This window comes from Giraffa tippelskirchi, chromosome 3 (assembly GCF_054371585.1).
Source record: "Giraffa tippelskirchi isolate mGirTip1 chromosome 3, T2T-mGirTip1v1.2.pri, whole genome shotgun sequence".
NCBI classification, from domain to species: Eukaryota; Metazoa; Chordata; class Mammalia; order Artiodactyla; family Giraffidae; genus Giraffa; species Giraffa tippelskirchi.
This window is the reverse complement of record NC_137277.1, coordinates 18658754-18680645: the sequence shown is the minus strand read 5'-3', so window position 1 is coordinate 18680645 and position 21892 is coordinate 18658754. Positions and strand designations below refer to the sequence as shown.

The following is a 21892-nucleotide window of genomic DNA, read 5'->3' as shown; positions in this document are numbered from 1 at the left end:
GCCTCCTAATCTGCCCGCCCCACAGGCCCTGGGAGCCCCTTCCACCCCTCCTGCCCCGCTCCCGCTGGGTGCCTGGTAAACAGAGTTATCTCTCACCTACATCTGGACAGCTGTGAGTCTGGCCCACCCCACCCAACCCCACTGGCCAGCCCTCGAGGCCTCCCAAGGCCCTCCTGGCCCCTACGATTCTCCTGGGTCTTCCTTCGTGGACTAGCCTTTGATGGCCGGGTTCTTGGAGCGCCCAGCCTCCCAGCAGGTCCGTCCCAACCTCTGGATGCGCCTGTCCTGCCTCTGTCCATCCTCACTCTGGCCAGGCCCCTCTGCTCAGGCCCCAAGCTGCACGGGTGCTTGCTTTCGCCTCCCTCTGTCCTGGTGCCCTCCCTTGGGGGCTCACTCACTCTTCCTCTGTAGCCTTCCCCTCCACCCCTAGGGGAACCAGCTCAAGCAGCCCCTTCCTCTTCTTGCCCCAGGCTAGGGCAACCCAGCCACCCTCTCCTCAAGACTGCGACTGGCTCTAAAGAACTGGCACCTGGACGCTAAGACGCTGCCCCTCTGTCAACCTGAAACAATCTCAGGTCAACAAAAACAACGTCCCCACACGGTGCTCTGAGCTCACAAAGCTCCAATGTCTGGGCACACTGGCTCCTCTGTCGGCAGCCCGGCCCAGGCCCCCAGGCCAGAGCAGCCGCATTCTCGGCCCCCGCCGTGGCCCTCCCCTCACCCCCTAGCAGGGCAGTCTCTGCTCTTGGGGAGTGGGGGTGTTGCTGGAGCTGGTCACCTGTTCCTGGGCTGAAAGATGAGTTCAGATTGGCAAGGATGAACAGAGGTTTGAAAGCAGACAGAAAGGGGGTTTTGTGGACACTGCAGAGAGGGAGGAAACCGTGTCCCAGCCCCCTTGGAACCAGCCTGGTTGTGGGACGTGGGACAAGTGCTTGCCCCTCTCTGGGCTTCTGTGACCTCATCTGTAAAGGGAGAGTGCCGGTTCCGCGACTGCCAGCTTGGGGATTTCCTGCTTGGGATTCGAACAATAGCAACCCAGAGACCAGGTCAGAGAGGTGGCATACCCAGCAATTCCACAGCCATTTCCTGGGTCTCACCACGAGCCCGCACGTGCCCAACCCTGGCAGAGGGAGAAAGGGAATCCTGTTTGCCGAGGAATCTGCTCCAGGCACTGCCCTGCGGGCCTTCACCTGGTGGTCACACTTAATCCTTACAGCAACCCCCCCACCCTCCATTTGACAGAGAGGTAAAGTGGCTTCCCAGTAAAAAGAATAACCCATGACGGGACTTCCCTGGTGATTCAGTGGTTAAGACTCTGCACTCCCAAGGCAGGGGTCATGGGTTTGATCCCACATGTCACACTGCTCAGTGAAAAAAAAAGAAAGAAAGAACAACCAACGAATGGACACCCGATCTGTTCAGGTTCCTGTGCCTGAGGCTTCACATACATCATCTCTCTGAGCTCTGCAAGCCCCTTCGAGGAAGGCGCTGTTTATTATTGTTCTTTCCCTCTTACAGATGAGGAAGCTGGGTGGATGACTCCACCCGGGCCCGTCCACTGGTGTTCTGCTTGATGTCAAGCCCTGGGCTCCCTCCTGCCAACCTTGGCCTTGGTGCCAGTAGAAGCAGAGAGGTCCTGGTGAAGGGGCCTGGGGATGCCTCCCAGTGCTCCACATTGGTGCCCAGTCTCCCAGCTGGTGGCATGTGTCCCAAGGCCTAGTCCAGACTGGGCCATTTCCTGTGGTGCATGGCAGCGAATGGTTGCCAGCTGAAGGCCCTGCCTTCCCCGCACAGCACAGGGGGCCCAGGTGCCTAGCCCTCTGCCTGTCCCAGAAGCCAAGAGGCAGCCAAGTGAAGGAGGCAGCAAGAGAGCACCTCTTCCAGGGCCAGAAAGGACCGGCAGCTAGCTAGGTGGGAGGTGAGGAGATGGGGGATGACATGGGGATATCTGGCTTAGGAGGAGAATCTACCCAGCTGTTCTGCAGGTACCAGCCCCCTGCAGCCCACCAGTCACCCAGGCAGCATCAGAGCAGATGGGCCTCTGGTCCTTCCTCCCCACACCACATGCTCTTGGTCATTCTTGTCACTTTGATTGAATTTGGTAGATGTTTCCCCCAAATCTGCCCAATGTCACATTTCTCTTGTTTTAAAGATTTTCCAGGAAGAAGTGATGGCTCTTCTCGCTCATTTCATTCCAGTGTGGACTCGGGTCAGTTCAATTCATCTGAAGGTTCCAGTGCCAGGCACTGGGGAAATAAGACAAGAGAGAGGCCCCCCTCCCCTTGGCCATGCCCCTGGGCCGGATGGAGATAGTCAGAGGCCTGGACCCTGGGGAACTGAGCAGAGCTCCAGGACATCTTGAGAGGACATCAGACTGGCCCCACAGGGTCACACCCTGCAACCTCCTCATCTTCATCACTTACAGCCCCTTTTGCCATCCCAACCCCACCATTTCCTACAGTGTGAAGGGAGGCACTTACTTGGTCCCTCTCCAAGGTCCATGGATGCCTTTGTCAAAGTTTGGGCTCATCGAAGTCAGCGCCAAGGTCAAATGTGGCAGGAATGAGGTGAACCGAGGATGGATCCCCAGCCAGGTCTGTGGAAGTCACCTGGTAACTTGGTTGCAGACCCATCTGATGTTATTCCAGACCACGCAGTCCAGATCCATGGGTTGGCACAGGTTGTCCCCGAGGGAGGCCCTGTGGACTGGCTGTGACATTCTCCTGAGGGGAGGAATCCTTCTTATTTTCAGTCAGCTTGGTACATGGTCAGTCCTCAGTGAGAAGTGAGGATTTGGCAGGGGACCGAGGAAGGGAAGGCTGCTTTCTTTCTCTTGGCCTGAAGGAACAGAGGCTGAGACTGTGAGGGGGTGGGGTTGGGGTCATCGTGGTTAGGTGACCTGCCTCCTCAGCAGTGAGGTGTTAGATGGGCCACTGACCACTAAAGGCATACCCACCTCATAATCTCACACCTGCTCTTCACTGCCCAGCGGGTGATCCTTTGATGCTCTCCCCAGAAACCCCTCAAAGAAAGCCTTGCTGGACAGTTCCCCTGTGGGAACGGAAGGGAGGGTCTGGGCCCAAGTCTAGAGCAAAGCAGCCATGATGAGCAGTGGCAGCTAAGGTGAGTGGATGTTCAGATAGCATGGGGTGACTGTTGAAGGGGACTGGCAGAGGGGACAAGTTCTGACCAGATGAACTGGACTCATGGGTATTGCCTAGTGAAGACGTGACTTCCTGTGCCTTCTCGGACTGGGGACTTAGACCACTGGGATTTTGCCCTAAAGGCACATGCCCCATGGCTAGGAGGACATTTAGGTTCAGTGTGAACGGCTGTGTCAGGTGGCTCTGCCCTCGGTTAGGTGACCTTGAGCTGATCACCTCCTCTCTCCCATGTTGGTTTTCACTCTGGGCCATTGTGTGGACCAAATGGGATGACAGATGGAAAGGGGCTTGAGAACATAATCTGCTCTGGATGCAGGTAAGGGACTGAGTCATGAATGAGGAAAATGAGCCATGGAAACTGAAGGTCACCTGTGGCTCAGGTGACCAGGGCCACGCAGCATCCATCCTCAAGGAGTTCAATGGAGACAGCAGGTGGTAGCACATAACCAGAGTGTGACGACAACAAGGGGTGTGAACAAAGAATGGGGGGCCCGAGGGAGGAGTAATTTAGGAAGTGAAGATGTCTGCAGGGAGTCCTCTGAGCTGAGTCTTAGGAAAGTCCATGGGACTTCCCTGGTGGTCCAGTGGTTAAGACTATGCTCTTCCACTGTAGGTGGCACGGGTTCAATTCCTGGTCAGGGAACTAAGTTCACTCATGCCTCATGGCATAACCAAAAAAATTAAAATGGATAAAATAACAATCAGAATAATAAAATAATCTGAAAAAATAAAGTTTTAAAGAAAAATCCATCAGGAGAAAAGGAAGCAAGCCTTCTCAGGTGGGAGGAACAGAGGTATAAGGTACAGCACGGGTTGAGGATGAGAGCAGTGTGGGGGTGAATGGAAGTGGAGCAGTAATCCTTGTAGTTGTGAATGGACCAGTCATCCTCACAGAAAGGGGTGAGGGGATGGGGAAGCAGGGGAATTGGACTGGAACTGGAAAGGTGTGTTCAGAGATGAGCTGGTCCAGCCCTCCTCTCCTGGAATCCTGTACCCCTTGACTTGCATCCCTCACACCTTGGGCTGGCTTGGGGCGGGGGTGGGCATCCTGCAAGGAAGCTTCTGTCTGTCTGGGGGCAGCCAGATCAGATCTTGCAAATATAAGACACTCAGAGATATGAACTGGGAGTCAACAGGATCTCCTGAGAGCTGAGTGCTCAAGGAAGAGGGGGAGGAGGGTTCCAGCAGGGCCTTGAAGGATGGGTGGGGTTTCTCCAAGAACAGAGGAGGAGGGCAGTCAAAGGGGGGCCTTGGAGAGCTGTGAGGCCCACCTGGCTCTCCAGAGATCATGGGGTAGAAGACGGCATGGGGGGTAGCCCAGGGAATAGAATCTGTTCAAGGGACCTCAAGTTGGGGCTGTGAGCTCTCTCAGAGTTTTGACACTTGCTCTTCTCTGAAGGTTCTGTGTTCTCTAGGTTTCTAGGTCTTTTTTTTTTGGCCACATGGCTTGGCTTGCAGGATCTCAGTTCTATGACCAGAGGTTAAACACAGACCATGGCAGTGAAAGCTTGAAATCCTAACCACTAGGCCATGAGGGAACTCCCTAGACTTCTGGGTCTTTACACATGCTGTTCCCTTGACCTGAGACTCCTTTCCTTTCTATATCTGCTGAACCGAAGCTTCAGGGCTCAGCTCTTGCATCCCCGATTCTGTGAAGCCTCCCTCCTCCCACACTCCTCACCCCTGGCAGCTTGAAATGGCTCAGCCCAAGCCCACCTATGTCACAGCCCACCTGGGCTCTACTGGGGTGATCCATGGCCCTGTCTTTCTCCTCCACAGACTGTAAGCCCTAAGGACAGAGACCATCACTCAGTCCATTAAACCTTGCCCACAGCTCTGCCCGAAGTTGGTAGTTCATATGTGTTGACTTTGAATGGAATCAGTGCAAAAATCAGTCCCTTAGCCCACTGCTGAAAGCATGGATGAGACAATTACTATTTGAAAAAGACCATATGGGTGATACGCGTTCACAGTATTGTTTAATTCTAACCTTTACCCCTAAACACAAATAAGTAAAGAAACAAATTCTGGGCCTTGTCCAGTCTTCACTTGGTTCCTCATGCCCCAAATCAAGGCACTTCCTTGATTCTTCTCTTTCCCTCACCCCGCATCCAGCCACAGCTCATTCTATTGGCTCCACCTCCACGGTCCCGTCCTCTTCTCTCCATCTCTATTGTTTCTCCCCAGGTCCACCGTCCTGCTCCTCTATCACCCCAGGAGCCTGGAACCTGGCCTCCTGGATTCATTCTGGACCCTTAAAATGCAGGGGCCACCTGGCATTCAGAGTGACCTTTAAGAAACAGAAATCAGAAGACATCACTTCCCTGGGTAAAATCCTTCATGAATTCCCCACACCCATTCCCTGCTCCGGGCTATTCCTGCCCTCCTCTCCCCTCTGCCTTTCTGCTCTGTCAGGGCACCAGCATCATTCCTGCCTGAGTCTCCCCATCCTGCCTGGATGCTTCTCCCCAACCTCCCCCTGCCTATTCAGGTCTCAAATCAAATGTTACCCCTACATCTTTTATCACCCACTTAGAAAAAACTCCAACCACTCTATCCCATGTCAAGGAAAATCGGGGTGGGCCATGTATGAGAGAAAATCTCAAATCGTATTGGCTTAAGCAAGACCAGAGTTTATTTCTCTTTGATGTGAAAGTCTGGATGTAGATCTAGGGGCTTCTCCAGTAGCTCAACTGGTAAAGAATCTGCCTATAATGCAAGAGACCCTGGTTCGATTCCTGCGTCAAGAAGTTCCCCTGGAGAAGGGATAGGCTACCTACTTCCATATTCTTGGGCTTCCCTGGTGGCTCAGATGGTAAAGAATCCACTTGCAATGCGGGAGACCTGGGTTTGATCCCTGGGTTGGGAAGATCCCCTGGAGGAGAGCAAGGCAATCCACTCTAGTGTCCTCACCCAGAGAATTCCATGGACAGAGGAGACTGGTGGGCTACAGTCCACAGGGTCACAGAGAGTCGACCACGACTGAGCGACTAAGCACTGCACAGTGCAGGAAGTCTAGGCTGGTCCCCCATAGTGTCAGGAGCCCTACCCAGGTATCTTCCATCTGTGGCATTATCAGTGGGTGTTTCCCTCCTCCTGGTCCAATATGGCTGTGTGAGCTTCAGCCATCACTTCTGCATTCCAGCCGGTAGGAAGACATGCCCCTTTCTTTAAGGATATTTCCCAGCGGTGGCTTCTGCTTACATTCCTTCAGTTAGGACTTAACCTCAGGGCTACACTGAGCTTCAAGGGAGCCAGCCATCTGTCCAGAGTTACACAGGAAAATGAGGAGTGGAATTGCCTGGGGATCCAGTGGTTAGGACTCTACTCTTTCACTGCTGAGGGCCCAATTCATTCCCTGGATGGGGATCAAGATCTTGCAACCAAAAAAAGAGAATGAAAATGAGAGGACACCCAGTAATCTTAGCCAGGATCACATCACCTGCTTTTTCTTATCAGCTGATAATTTCCCGCTCAGTTTATTGTTATCTCTCTCCACTAGACCATGAAATCCATGAAGATAAGTTCTTTTTATTTTTATACTTATTAAAAACTTACTGTAATAATAGTTGACTTACAATAATATTTAGTTTTAGGTGTACAACATAGTAATTTACAATTTTTAAAGAATATATGCCCTTTATAGTTATTATAAAATGTTAGCTATATCCCCTGTGGAGTATAATATATCCTTGTAGCCTATTTATTTTATACATAGTGGCTTGTTGAAGACAAATTCTTTGCTAGGCTTGTCCATCACTGTACCTGGCATAGGGTAGGCTCTGAATTTTTATTAAATGAAAGATTGAAAGGCTCCCCACAGTAATTACATGAGGGATGCATTCTCATTCCCATTTTACAGATGGTGAAAATGAGGCTCAGAGAGATTAAGTAACCCACCTAACGTCACACAGTAGGTAATGGGGCCAAGATTTGAACCTTGCTTTCTGGGGTTCCAGTGTTCTTTCAACTTTCACTCACATGCTGGCTTTTCTGATTCTTCAGCTCCATCCTGAATTAGATAGAAGCCAGGACACAAACACCTGGAGTCTGTAAATGTCATTTCCCTGAGAAATTCTGTCTCAAACTCTCACTTACACTGCCTTCAGCCTCAATGGGATGAACACAAGAAATGGTTGGGATAAGTTTCTGTAACCTTTCTACTACTCACTAGGTGAGGCTGTTACATAGGATCCATGAAATAAATGCCTCCTTGAATTAAGCACATTTCATTCTTCCCTCCCAGGGCTGTTAGGAGGATTAAATGAGCTAACATATGGGAAAGCTCTTTAAAAAAGACTCCGTGGTCATTCCCTACTACATGCAGAAATGGAACACAGCTCACTGAGGCTAAGCTGCAGCTTCTTAGGCTCCAAGAACTCTCTAGTAAGAGAATGAAGCAGTCAGGCAAGGCTTCAAGGAGGAAGCATTCCTCCCCACCCCCAGCCCCTTGTGCTGCCTGGCCTGTGGGATCTTAGTTCCCGGACCAGGGGTGGAACCTGGGCCCTCGTCAATGTAAAGCACAGTCTTAACCACTGGATGGCCAGGGAATTCCCAAGGAGGACGCATCTTGAAAGGTGATACTCTAGTGTAGAACATTTCACCGTATTATCTCTGTCCCCTGTGTGCTGACCCCTGAGGTCACTACCTTTTTCCAACCTGGTCCGCAGGAGCCTGCATCTTCCCACCCTTGCCAGGACTATCTCATCCATCTCTAATCCCACCATCTAGCCCCAGGGGTGAAAGCACAAACCACAAGTGGAGATAGCAGCTCTAGGGTGCTCACACATCCCCAGAGACCACAGGGCTTCGAAATGAGGAAGAGCTGGGGACTTCCCTGGCAGTCCAGCAGTTAGAACTTTGCCTTCCAGTGCAGGGGGTGTGGGTTTGATCCCTGGCTGGGGAGCTAAGATCCCATGCTTCACAGCCACCCCCCCAAAAAAAACCAAAACATGAAACAGAAGCAATATTGTAATAAATTCAATAAAGACTTAAAAAAAAAGACTTTAAAAATCGTTGTTGTTTTCAGTCACTAAGCCGTATCTGACTCTTTGCGACCTCATGGACTGCAGCACACCAGGCTTTCCTGTCCTTCAGTATCTCCCGGAGTTTTCTCAAATTCATGTCCATTGAGTCCATGATGTTATCTAACCATTTCATCCTCTGCTGCCCTCTTTTCCTTTTGCCTTCAGTCTTTCCCAGTATCAGGTCTACATTTTTATAAATCTTAAAAAAAAAAAAAAAGGAAGAGTTTAGTCTTAGAATAAGCCCCAGCCCAGGGTGGGACACTGAAATCTCTCCACCTCATCTTTTTCCCGTTAGTAGCAACCCCTGACCTTCTGCTTCCTCATCCAGACAGCAATATTTGATTGCAGGGCATAAAGAGCACCTTTCATAAGGTAAGCTATCTTTACTCACAGGCTGTGCAACTGTTAATCCTCACAAAACTGGAAGAAAAGGGAGGGCACAGAGAGGTCATGTAACCAGAGGTCACACAGCTCATCGCCAGCCACCTGGAGCAGCATTCGCTCACAGATAGCCAGGGTCCACAGCTTGGGATGGGGACAGGGAGGGAAAACTCTCAAGGAAATGGCTCTTCTGGGTCAGTGAGAGTTCAAGGCCACACCGGACAGGGCCCAGGAGCAGGGCAGGGGCGGGGCTGCAACAGACTGGAAACTGCCGCCCACTAGACTGACCCAGGCCTGCAGGGCAGGCTGGCCAGGGTTCCTTGGATCCACTGGGAGAGGCTCAACACCCCATTCTCACCACTGGGGGCCCAGGTGACCCCAGACACAGGCCTGAGTGGTGCGCTCTATACCCGAAGGACCTGTGGGGAGGTGCAGAGAGCCTGAGGGCTGGGGAAGAACCTACTGGAGTCCAGGGAGTGGGGGCCTCTACGGGGGAGACAACACGTCCTGGGGCCTCTGTGCATGGGAGCAGGGATCTGGGCGTGGGGAGCCCTGTGTGGGCAGAGAGCCTGTAGAGAGGGTCCTCTCTTCCTTCCCACATGCTCCAGGGACCCGCTGACCACGCACGTCTACCCTGCCAGCCGCTCCTGGCGTCTAAGGATAAAGTCCAAATTCTTCCTTCTGACCTCCCGGCCTGGTCTTCCTGTCTGAACTTGCGCCTGATCCCAGGCCTTGTCCAACTGGTCCTAGCCTCCATGCTCTCCCTTGACCTGGTTAAAGGTTAAAATTGAGCTCAGTCCCTTCTCCTGTCCAGGCAGCTACCCTTCGATTGACCTAGCACAGATGACCGCCAGTCCTCCTGCGGGGATCTCCTCCCCTCCCTGTGGGGTCCCCATGATTGTCACCCTCTGCTTTCAGGACGGGCCTGCACCCAGTAGGAGCTCAGGACTAAGGGTGGCAGGTGGTGTATTTAAAAAAGTAAAATGGAATGAAATAGAACTATGGAGCAGCCACTCTTGCCGGGTGGGAAGGGGTGGGAGGGGGTGGGGGGATTTGTGCCTGCCATATCTGTGTTCACTAGTGAGTGTCTGTGTGACAAGACAGGTGTTGGTGGACCCTGAGGGAGAGGAAGAAGGTGGGAAGGTATCAGCTTCCACCCTCCCTGTCTTGCCCTTGGCCCGTCTCTCACTTATGTTCTCTGGGATCCACGGTGGACCCACCCCTCCTCCGGACAGGTGGGTCTCCCTGTCAGTCTGGGCCTCCCCTGCACCCCAGTCCGTGGAAGCTTCTCTCTCCATCCCTGCTGGAGGAGGGGTCAGATGGCTTCTTAAGAAAAGAGCCCAGCCTGACTTGGGGGACTGCCCCTCCCTCAGCGAACAGCTCCACCCCTTCTTGGCCTCTCCCATCTGCTGAGCCAGATGTGTAGGGCCTCTGCCTGATGGCTGATGGCAGAGTCTTTCTCCGGGGGCCTGGGCTCATGGGTGTGTCTCCCACTGGGTATGTGTCTCTGTGTGTATGTGTGTGGGCAGGGGGGCGGTGGTGGGAGGAGTTGTAGTTAAACCAATGGCTTTCGAGTCCAACCAGCTGGGTCTGGCCTCTTACTAGCTGTGTGACCTTGAGTAAGTTTCCAGATGTCTTTGAAGTCTCGGACTCTTCATCCATAACATCCAGTCTCCTGGAGAGGCTGTGCAGGTGGAATTAGATGTTGTCCAGGAAAAGCTTAGCACAGCTGCAGTCCCATAGTAAAGTCTGATAAATGGTAGGTTTGGTGGTTAAGAGAAAACCCCAGTCAGCAACACAGTCCTTCCATATGTTGGACCCTGAGGTCTGATGCTCCTGGCAGGTGAGGGTAGATGCCCAAAGGCCTGGCTGGGTCCCCCAAACCCTGGCCCTTGCTTCTCCTCCTTCGGGAACTATTCCTATCAGGGGACCTTGAGCTGCCCACCCCCCACTCCCAGCAGGAAGGCTGAACTCTGGGGAGACCTTGGGAGGGAAACCTCTGTTCTCCCCATGAGCCCCTGGTCTTCCTTGAGGGGAAGCCAGTAGGCTTCAGCAGACCTAGCTTAATAACTCAACTGTCCCTCTGAGAGCCTGGACGAGGGCAGGGAGCCCCAAAGCGCAAACTGCTTCTTGTTTCATTTTTTTTAAAGTAGCACTTTTTAATTTTTATTTTACATTCAAGTTGATTTACAATGTTGTGTTAGTTTCAAGTGTACAGCAAAGTGATCCAGTTATACCTATACATGTATCCATTCTTCTTCTGATCCTTTTCCCATGTAGGTTATTAGAGAATATTGAGTTTCCTGTGCTATACAATAGGTCCTTGTTGATTATCTATTTTATATATAGTAGTGTGTATATCGCAGAAGGCAATGGCACCCCACTCCAGTACTCTTGCCTGGAAAATCCCATGGATGGAGGAGCCTGGTAGGCTACAGTCCATGGGGTCGCTAAGAGTCGGACACGACTGAGCGACTTCACTTTCACTTTTCCCTTTCATGCACTGGAGAAGGAAATGGCAACCCACTCCAGTATTCTTGCCTGGAGAATCCTAGGGACAGCGGAGCCTGGTGAGCTGCCGTCCATGGGGTCGCACAGAGTCGGACACGACTGAAGCAACTTAGCAGCAGCAGCAGCAGCAGCAGCAGCAGTGTGTATATGTTTATCCCAAACTCCCGCCTTGTTTATTTCTGAATAGACCTGGAGCAGCCAATCAGGAACCAGAGCCTTAGCTCTACACTTCCATTGGTTAATTTCAAGTGGGGCCTGACCAGTGGTGCTGAAGAGTCCTGGGTGGGGCAGGGTGGGGAGTACAAAGCAGTGTCTGAACAGGCCTGGGCCCCTATCTCAGGATCCAGCTTTGTCAGCTGGGCGATTTGGGAGGGGAACCACATTAACTCATCTTGTCTGGGAGGAAAACAACACTGGCTCTGATACCTGAGGGGAGGGAAGGATGGGAGAAGGGTTTCCAGTCTGCACCTTAGTTTTTAATTTAATTTAATTTATCTGGCTGTGCCTGCTCTTATTTGTGGCACATGGGAGCTTCTGCTGTGGCATGTGAACACTTAGCTGTGGCATGTGGGATCTAGTTCCCTGACTAGGGATTGAACCTGGGCCCCGTGGACTGGGAGCACAGAGTTTTAGCCACTGGACCACCAGGGAAGTCCCTGTGCTTCAGTTTTCCTTTGGATAACTGGAGAAGATGGGGTTTTCTAAGCCTCAACTTTGAGAAGATGAGGAAGTTAGTTCACTTATTCATCCAAGAAGCAGGTCCGGAGCATTTATTTTGCATCTATTAACGTGTCAGGCACCCTGCTAGGTGCTTGGGGATACAGAAAGCCAGGCGGACAGGCCTGGTAACCTCAGAGTCTGGGGGAGAGTAAAGACTGCAGTCCAGGGACTCTGCGGAGAATGACAACAGCCCAGAACCCATGGGAGCCTCCTGTGTAAAAAAATCACTTCATTTTGGCCAGTAAACCCCAGGAGGGAGCAGGGATTCCCTCTTGTGGTTTAGCAGAGAGGTAAACAAATGTGCTCAAAGCAATAGAGCAGGTGTGTCTGTGAAGGAATGAGTCCACAGCGGGGGGGATCTGCCGTCTCTTTATCTTAGATAGGAAGCCCTAGAGGGTGGATGCTAAGAAGGCCTGCCAGTACGTGCAATGCATGGGCACCCTCATCCTTCTGCCTCATCTGCCCACAGATCCCAAGCCTTGCATGATCAGAGGGCGTCCTCTCACACCCCAGGCTCTGGTGCTGGAGGATATTGTTCAGACCAAACTTGGCCCGACTCCTGGATTTGGCTCTCAAATAAACTCTTCAGTCTTTGTGTGTGAGCTCAGTCACTCAGTTGTGTCCGACTCTTTGGGACCCCATGGACTGTAGCCTGCCAGGCTCCTCTGTCTGTGGAATTTTCTAGGCAAGACGACTAGAGTGGGTTGCCGTTTTCTTCTCCAGGAGATCTTCCCGGCCCAGAGATTGAACCTGAGTCTCTTGCGTCTCACGCATTGGCAAGCCCACTTAAGTTCTTTGACCAAAGGAGATATGATTCCCAGGGTGATAGTGGCTTCCATGTCCTGGGGTAGCCAGAAAACTTTGAAGGATATCAAGGGGCTGTACTGAGAAGTCCTGTTGGGTAAGGACAGTGTGAGCATCAGAAAGAGAGATATAATTAGGCTAACTTGAAATAAGCCAGGTGTGAAACACAGCCAGGCACCACAGACAGGATGCCCTGTGGGTCAAAATGTGCTTATGGCACTGGACAGGCCAGTGCAGGAGAAATGGCCCTCTTTGTGCCCAAGGGGGCAGAAAATGAAGTTAAAAAAATGAGCATGGACATAAGATGCCTCTATCTGCTGGCTATAAGTTCCCTCTCTTCATTTTGTACTTTAAAAACAGAGTTTAGGGACTTCCCTGGTAATCCAATGGTTAGGTTAGGACTTTGCACTTTTACTTCAGGGACCCGGGTTCGACTCCTGGTCAGGGAACTAAAATCCTGCAAGCCACATGGTGCAGCCCCCAAGCCCACAAAACACAGAGTTTAGATCATCAGAAAATGACCATTCCAAACAGAACCCTCAATTTGCCTGATAACCAGACGTAATACTTTTGGAAATAATCATATTTGTGTATGTTTTGCAAATCGTTTATGTGTTCAGAGAAGTCAGCCATGTTTTCATTATAGTGTAATTGTATTAATAGTAACATCTCGATAGCTCAAGTGACTGAGTACAAATCTAACACTTACCAACTCTGTGATCTTGGGCAAGTGACTTCACCTCTCTGGGCTTCAGTCGCCTCAGCTGCAAAATAGAATGAGTTAGTCGCTCAGTCGTATCTGACTCTTTGCAACCCCGTGGGCTGTAGTCCACCAGGCTCCTCTGTCTATGGAATTCTCCAGGCAAGAATACTGAAGTGAGTAGCCTTTTCCTTCTCCAGGGGATCTTCCTGACCCAGGGATCGAACCCGGGTCTCCTGCATGGCAGGCAGATTCTTTACCATCTGAGCCACCATAACTACCTTCCTTGAAGGGCTGTTGTGAGGATTAATGAAGTAATATGTGTAAGGCACGTCAAACAGTGCTTCGGGCATAATAAAGACAATATTCAGTGTTACCAATTTTTATCATCATTGTATTGGTAATTCATGTTTAAAATGTTAGGAGAAATTTAATTTGTCAAATTCCTAGGTGTTAATTTGTGCTTGGGTGAGTATCAGAGAGGTTGGTTGTTTGTTTTTATTTGCTTATTTATTTTTTTGACTACACTGTGTGCCTTGTGGGATCTTAGTTCCCTGACCAGGGACTGAACCCAGAGCCACAGCAGTGAAAGTGCCAAGTCCTAACCATTGGCCCACCAGGGAATTTCCTTTGTTATTTTATTAATTCTATTTTTTGATTGTTTAAAGTGATGTCAATTACTTAGTAGATACAGAAGGTTAATAAACTGGATGCAAAACAAAGTTCAGGTAATAGTGAGGATTTCTCTCCATCCATAAAGATTCTTAAAGATTCTAATAAACAACCTTGACTGCAAGGAGATCCAACGAACCCATCCTAAAGGAGTTCAGTCCTGGATGTTCATTGGAAGGACTGATGTTGAAGCTGAAACTCCAATTCTTTGACCACCTGATGCGAAGAGCTGAATCATTTGAAAAGACCCCGATGCTGGGAAAGATTGAGGGCAGGAGAAGGGGACGACAGAGGATGAGATGGTTGGATGGCATCCCCGACTCAATGGACATGGGTTTGGGTGGACTCCGGGAGTTGGTGATGGACAGGGAGGCCTGGCGTGCTGCGGTTCATGGGGTCGCAAAGAGTCGGACACGACTGAGCGACTGAACAACTGAACTGAACTCCCACAATGCCTGTAAACTTGTCTGCAGTGACACCACCGATCCTCTAGGGGGCTCAGGCTGTTCCATGGGACGCTCAATTTCTCTGGAGCACTCCACTCCCACCCTGAGGCACAGGCCACTCTGGACTTCCTCCCTCTGTCCTCCCCACTCTCCCTCCCCAACGTATTCCTTACCCATAGCCCTAAAGGAGCTCAAGTCTATCCGTGGAAATAACCAGACAAGCTTCTCTTGACCCTAGAGAGGTTGCTCTGTTGCTCTCCTTGCCTTCAAATGCGTAGTACTCCCCTCATTCTCTCACCTCTCATTCCCTCCTCTGCCCAAGACAGCTCAGCTTCTCCTCTCTCTCTCCTTTCCACTAATAACCTGCAAGCTGTCAAGTCTCATGAACACTGCCCAGCTCCCCAGCTGGATTTCTTCGTAGCATTTGACATGTGCAGCGTCTCCCTTCTTAGAGATATCTGCTCTCACTTCCCCTCCTATCTGTTGGATGGTTTCTCCTCTATCTTCTTGGCGGACTCATCTTCCTCCTATCACCTCCCCCCATGTTGATGCTCCCCCAAGTTCATCTTTCTTGGGCTATCTTCTCGCTCCACTCTGCATGCTCTTGCAACTTGGCCCTCATCCAAGGTGACCTAGCTCAGCCAGTGACAACCCAGTCTACCCAATGCTCAAGCCAGAAACCTGGAAGTGACTGCAAAGCCTCCACCTTATCTGGCCAATTACCAAGGAACTGCCCATTGACTTGTCTATAACTAATGACCTTTTTTTTTAAAACCCAACTTGGAGCCTGTCACTCCTTGCTAATGTTCAGAACTCACAGTTGGGGGTCGAGGAGAGAAGAGAAGGGATAGTTAGGGAATTGGGGGTTGACATGTACACACTGCTGTGTTTAAAATGGATAACCAACAAGGACCTACTGTACAGCACAGAGAACTCTGCTCAATATTATGTAATAACCTAAATGGGGAAAGAATTAAAAAAGAGAGATACATGTATATGTAAAATGGAATCACTTTTCTGTACACTTGACATTGTCGCAACATTGTTAATCAACTATACTCCAAAATCAAATAAAAAGTTAAAAAAAACCCACTAATGTTCAGGAACTTCCCTCGTGGTCCAGAGGTTAAGACTCTGGGCTTTAGCTCCTGGGGTGGGAAACTAAGATCCTACATACCCTGTGGCTTGGCCAAAAAATATTTTTAAAAAATGCTAATGTTCAAATCCTGTAGCTCTGTATAACCTTGAGTTTCATTCTTCCTCTTCACTCTCTCCACTTATATACTAAACTACATGTAGATTCTATATGATTAGCACAGGCTGTGGCACACAGTAGGTACTCAATAAATGTTTGTTGAATGTGCATGCTGAAAGGTGAAGATAAGAAAATGGGAAATACATATACCATGCAGTTTCCAGTGGCCAAAGCTAGAATAATTTGAACAACAAAATAGAACAAATATCCATGAGTCCGTATTGATATAACTAAGTAATTGCATAAATTAATAAGTGGAGCAGGAGACAAATTTCCCATGTGGAAGAATTCCAAATAATGTATCAATATATTGATGATACTCCTCTCTCAAGGATGGGAAGCTTGACTCCCCTCATCCCCCTTTTAAACCATTTAAAAAAGTTTTTATTGAATTTGTTATTAATATGATACTGCTTCTGATTTGGTTTTTTGGCCCTGAGGTGTGTGGAGTCTTAGCTTCCTGACCAGAGATTGAACCTGCACTGGAAGGTATATTCTTAATCACTGGACCAGGAAAGTCCCATGACTCCCCCTGCTTTAAGTGTGGGCTGCACATAGTGATTTCTTTGAATAAAAAAAAAACCCTGCAAATTACTGTGGAATAACTTGACAAACACTAGCTCAGTCAGCAACAGGGTCAACATCATCAATCATAAATTATGCTGATATTATGTACACTGGAGATGATGGGAGGAAAATGGGACTCTGTGATCTTCCTCCTCAAAATTCATAACTGAGTCTAATCATGAGAGAAATATCAGGCAGACAACAGCATGATGCTTAATTCCATGTGTCAACTTGGTTAGTCCACAGTACTCAGCTATTCCGTCAAACCACTAATCTAGAGATCGCTATGAAGGTATGGGATTAATACCTACAATCTGTTGACTTTAAGGATATTCTGGATGGTCCTCATCCAATCAGCTGAAAGCCCATAAGAAAAAAACTAAGGGTTCCTTGAGGAAGGAGAAATTCTGTGAACTACAATGTCAGTGGCTGCCCTGCAGATTTCAGACTTGTCTAACCAGCCCTCACAATTGACTAAGTCAATTCCTTGGCAATAAAACAGTAAATCAATCAATCAGTCTTCTCTCTTTCTCTGTAAATATTTATCTATAAATATATCTAGAAATACACAAATATATCTATATTTACATACAAATATCTATCTATATTTACATATATATGTCTGTCAATATATATATATAGAGAGAGATGTTTATATATCTATATGTATCCACCTGTTTGTTCTACTGGCTCTCATGGGTTAAAGAAGAAACCATAAGGAAATTGTAAAATGTTTTGAAATGAATGAAAAAAAATTGTGGGATATGGCTAAAGCAATATTCACAGAAAAATTTATAGCCTTAATTGTATATATTAGAAAATAAGTATATAATGGACAATCTAAGTTACCCATTTCTTTTTTAAAAATTACTTTAGATATTTATTTGGAATTAATCCTTGGGAGGAACCAGACTTATTCTTTCTTGTATCCTCAGCCTACTTCTTGGGGCTTTCTTTTCTTTTTTTTTTGCAGGATCTTAGTTCCCTGACAAAGGGTCAAACCTGTGTCCCCTACAATGGGGATGCAGAGTCCTAATGACTGGACTGAGGAATTCCCTAAATTACCCATTTCTATAATTTAGCAGGCGCTTCCAAGTGGCGCTAGGGGTAAAAAACCCACCTGCCATTGCAGGTTAGACATAAGGGACACGCATTTGATCCCCGGGTTGGGAAGATCCTCTGGTGGAGGGCATGGCAACCCACTCCAGTATTCTTGCCTGGAGAATTCCATGGACAGAGGAGCCTGGCAGACTGCAGTCCATATAGATGCACAGAGTCGTACACAAGGGAAGTGACTTAGCATGCACGTGTAACTCAGCAGAAAAACAAAATGAGTCCCTTAAAAGTAGAAAGAAGAAAAATAATAGTAAAAATATATAAAATACAGAATGAAATATCAATAAAGGGAATCAATAAAGACAAAGGTAGTTCTTTAAGTAGATTAATAAAACATAAAAATCTCTAGTGTGATTTATCATGAAAGAAAAAGATCACATACTGCAAATATCAAAAATGAAAAGAGTTTTATTACCAAATTTAAGGACATTTTACAAAATAAGGGAATATCACAGATACATTTATCTTATACCAAAGAATTTAAAAATTTCAACAGACAAAGTCCTAGAAAGTTATGATATCACAACCAACTCAAGAAGAAATAAGGGAATTATATCTCATCATGATGGAATTATAGGGACTTGCTGTCTTGCAAGTGGAAACAGTGGCAGACTTTATTTATTTGGGCTCCAAAATCATTGCAGATGGTGACTGCAGCCATGAAATTAAAAGAAGCTTACTCCTTGGAAGGAAAGTTATGATCAACCTAGACAGCATATTAAAAAGCAGAGACATTACTTTGCCAACAAAGATCCATCTAGTCAAGGCTATGGTTTTTCCAGTAGTCATGTATGGATGTAAGAGTTGGACTGTAAAGAAAGCTGAGCGCCGAAGAATTGGTGCTTTTGAACTGTGGTGCTGGAGAAGACTCTTGAGAGTCCCTTGGACTGCAAGGAGATCCAACCAGTCCATCCTAAAGGAGATCAGTCCTGGGTGTTCATTGGAAGGACTGATGTTGAAGCTGAAGCTCCAATACTTTGGCCACCTGATGCGAAGAGCTGACTCATGTGAAAAGATCCTGATGCTGGGTAAGATTGAGGGCAGGAGGAGAAGGGGACAACAGAGGATGAGATGGTTGGGTGGCATCACTGACTCAATGGACATGAGTTTGGGTAAACTCTGGGAGTTGATGATGGACAGGGAGGCCTGGCGTGCTGCAGTCCATGGCGTCACAAAGAGTCAGACACAATTGAACTGAGCTGAACTGAACTGCTGTCTTGCTTAAACAAGAAAACTATATAAAATATATGAAACAACTCTTTTAGACATTGGATGATAGGCAGTACATGGCTGTGATATCTAAAAGAAAGGGAACAAGCAAAGTGAGCCCAATGATTGCCTCAAGTTCTGCCTGAAGGCACTCTCTAAACCACAGTGTCAGAAAAGGGTCCCAATGTCAGGAAGGGGTCCCAGTGTCAGGAAGGGGTCCCAGTGTCAGGAAGGGGTCCCAAAGCAGTGGGTTTTCTGGGTTGGGATGAGAGATCACAGTTTAAGGAGGCTGTAACACTTGGAATTTACGAAGTAGAATATTAAAGAAAAGGGAGCTGTGTAGAGAGAGAGCTCCAGTGACACGCATGAGCATCCTTGAGAGAGACTTTAAATTAACTAAACCACTCATGTGAGGGTCAAACTGCATATCTCAGAGAGTTGACATGCTGTGAGCTACAGGATTCCCAGAGCTTACAGAAGGCTAGGATATAATCAAGTTTTGATCACCCAGAGTGGAGAATATTCCTTAAAATATCCAGGCCATTCAGCAGAGACCCCAGAAAGTTAACACTTCAGTAGTTAATGAGAGCTATTTCAGCTTTATTAAGTTTGGATTGTATATTGTCACCCTGTTTATTTAACTCATATTCTGAGTACATCATGAGAAATGCCAGGCTGGATGAATCACAAGTTGAAATCAAGATTGCTGGGAGAAATATCAACAACCTCAGATATGCAGATGATACCACTCTAAAGGCAGAAAGTGAAGAGGAACTAAAGAGCCTCTTGATGAGGGTCAAAGAGAAGAGTGAAAAAGCTGGCTTGAAATTCAACATTTTAAAAACTAAGATCATGGCATTTGGTCCCATCACTTCATGGCAAATGGAAGGAGAAAAAGTGGAAGCAGTGACAGATTTTATTTTCTTGGGCTCCAAAATCACTGTGGACAGTGACTGCAGCCATGAAATTAAAAGATGCTTGATCCTTGGAAGGAAAGCTATGATAAACCCAGGCATCATGTTAAAAAGCAGAGACCTCACTTCTCTGACAAAGGTCTGTGTAGTCAAAGCTATGGTTTCACTAGTAGTCATGTATGGATGTGAGAGTTGGACCATAAGGAAAGCTGAGTGCCGAAGAATTGATGCTTTTGAATGGTGGTGCTGGAGAAGACTCTTGAGAGTCCTTGGACTGCAAGGAGATCCAACCAGTCAAACCTAAAGGAAATCAACCCTGAATATTCATTGGAAGGACTGATACTGAAGCTGAAACTCCAATACTTTGGCCACCTGATGTGAAGAGCTGACTAATTGGCAAAGACTCTGATGCTGAGAAAAATTGAAGGCAAAAGGAGAAGAGGGCAGCAGAGGACGAGATGGTTGGGTGGCATCACTGACTCAATGGGCATGAATTTGAGCAAACTCTGGGAGCTAGAGGAGGACAGAGAAGCCTGGCATGCTGTAGTCCATGGGATCTCAGAGTCAGACATGACTTAGCAACTAAACAACAACAGCAAGTTTAGATCTTCCCTAACACATTAAAAATAAACTTCAAATGAATTAAGTTGATCATGGATAATTTCGAGACTAGCCTGTTAGAACAAAGTTCAGTATCTTGGAAAACAACAAAATGCAACACCTCAGTCCTTACAGCCGGAGAAGGCAATGGCAACCCACTCCAGTATTCTTGCCTGGAAAATCCCATGGACTGAGGAGCCTGGTAGGCTGCAGTCCATGGGGTCTCGAAGAGTCGAACATGACTGAGCAACTTCACTTTTACTTTTCATTTTCATGCATTGGAGAAGGAAATGGCAACCCACTCCAGTACTCTTGCCTGGAAAATCCCATGGGTGGAGGAGCCTGGTGGACTGCCGTCTATGGGGTCGCACAGAGTCGGATACAATTGAAGCGACTTAGCAGCAGCAGCAGCAGTCCTTACAGCAAATCATGGTCTGGGTGAAAATGTTTGCAATACTTTTATCTGACAAAAGATTTGCGTCTAGAATACATAAAGAACCCCTGCAATTCAATTATAAAAAGAGGTAAATAGGTCAATCAAAATGTTAATGAAAGACCTGGACACTTTGCAAAAGAAAATGCACAATGGGCTAATAAGCTCATGAAAAAACATCTAATGATGACTAATTACTGTTGTGGGTCCAGGTTCAATCATTTGTTGGGGAACTAAGATCTCACAAGCCACATGGCATGGCCAAAAAAAAGATTGAGAACACCAAGTGTCAGAAAGGAGATGGAACAATCTTACACGTGTGTACATTGTACAAATGGAAAAATCACTTTGAAAAACAGTTTGGCAGTTTCTTAAAAGTTAATCACGTCAATCATATACTTATCTTGTGATTCATTCACACGCTCTTGGTATTTATCTAAGAGAAATAAAATATATGTCTACAAAAAACTTTAATGAGAATGTTCATGGAAGTTTTTTTCACAGTAGCCAAAAAGCTGGAAACAGCTCAAATGTCTTCAATAAGGGACTGAATGGACAAACTGTGGTACATTTCTCATCAATAAAAATAAACAAATTACTTATACATACTACAGCATTAATGAATCTCAAAAAGTTTATACTGAAGGGAAAAAGCCAGTGCCAAAGAGTATTTATTATGTGATTCCATTTGTAGAAAGTTCTAGAATAAGGAAAACAAGTCTGTGGTCCTAGAAATCAAATCAGTGGTTGCTTCTGGTGATGGTGGGGATTGACTGGGAAGAGGCAGAGAAGAACTTCCTGGGAGTGATGGAAATGTTTTGTGTCCTAATTGGTGTGTGGGATACATGAGTGCATGTATTTATTAAATGATTAAATGACAGTGATTAAAATCAAAACATTTTGCTGTATGTAAATTGCACTTCAATAAAGAAGAACCACACTGAGCTACTGAAATGACTAAAATTAAAAAGAATAATAAATAGAATGGATAAATAACAAAGTCCTACTGTATAGCACAGGGAGCTGTATTCAATTGCCTACGATAAATCGTAATGAAAAAATGTATATATATGTGTAATTGAATCACTTGGCTGTACAGCAGTAATTAATACAACATTATAAATCAACTAGACTTCAATAAAATAAATTTTAAAAAGAGAGTAAAAATATTGGATATTGGGGAGTATGTGAAATAACTAGACCTCCCCTACATTGATGATGAGTATGTAAAATGGTACAACTACTTTGCAAGTCTGGGAGTTTCTTACAAATGTAAATATGTACTTCTCACGTGACCCGGTGATTCCACTTCTAGGTATTTACCCAACTGGAATGAAAACACCTCATTACACAATACTTTATACAATGCCATT

At 47.3% G+C, this 21892-nt stretch overlaps 1 long non-coding RNA gene across 1 annotated transcript; it reads right to left on the bottom strand.

Annotated features, from left to right (window-relative positions):
- Nucleotides 1-8119: 8119 nt before the first annotated feature.
- LOC145541259 (uncharacterized) lies at nt 8120-15368 on the bottom strand. Its single transcript, XR_014078903.1, has 3 exons — nt 13317-15368; nt 10175-10321; nt 8120-8390 (listed from the first exon to the last, which is right to left on the bottom strand). It is a non-coding gene; the product is annotated as an uncharacterized LOC145541259 (long non-coding RNA).
- Between the last annotated feature and the right edge of the window lie 6524 nt (nt 15369-21892).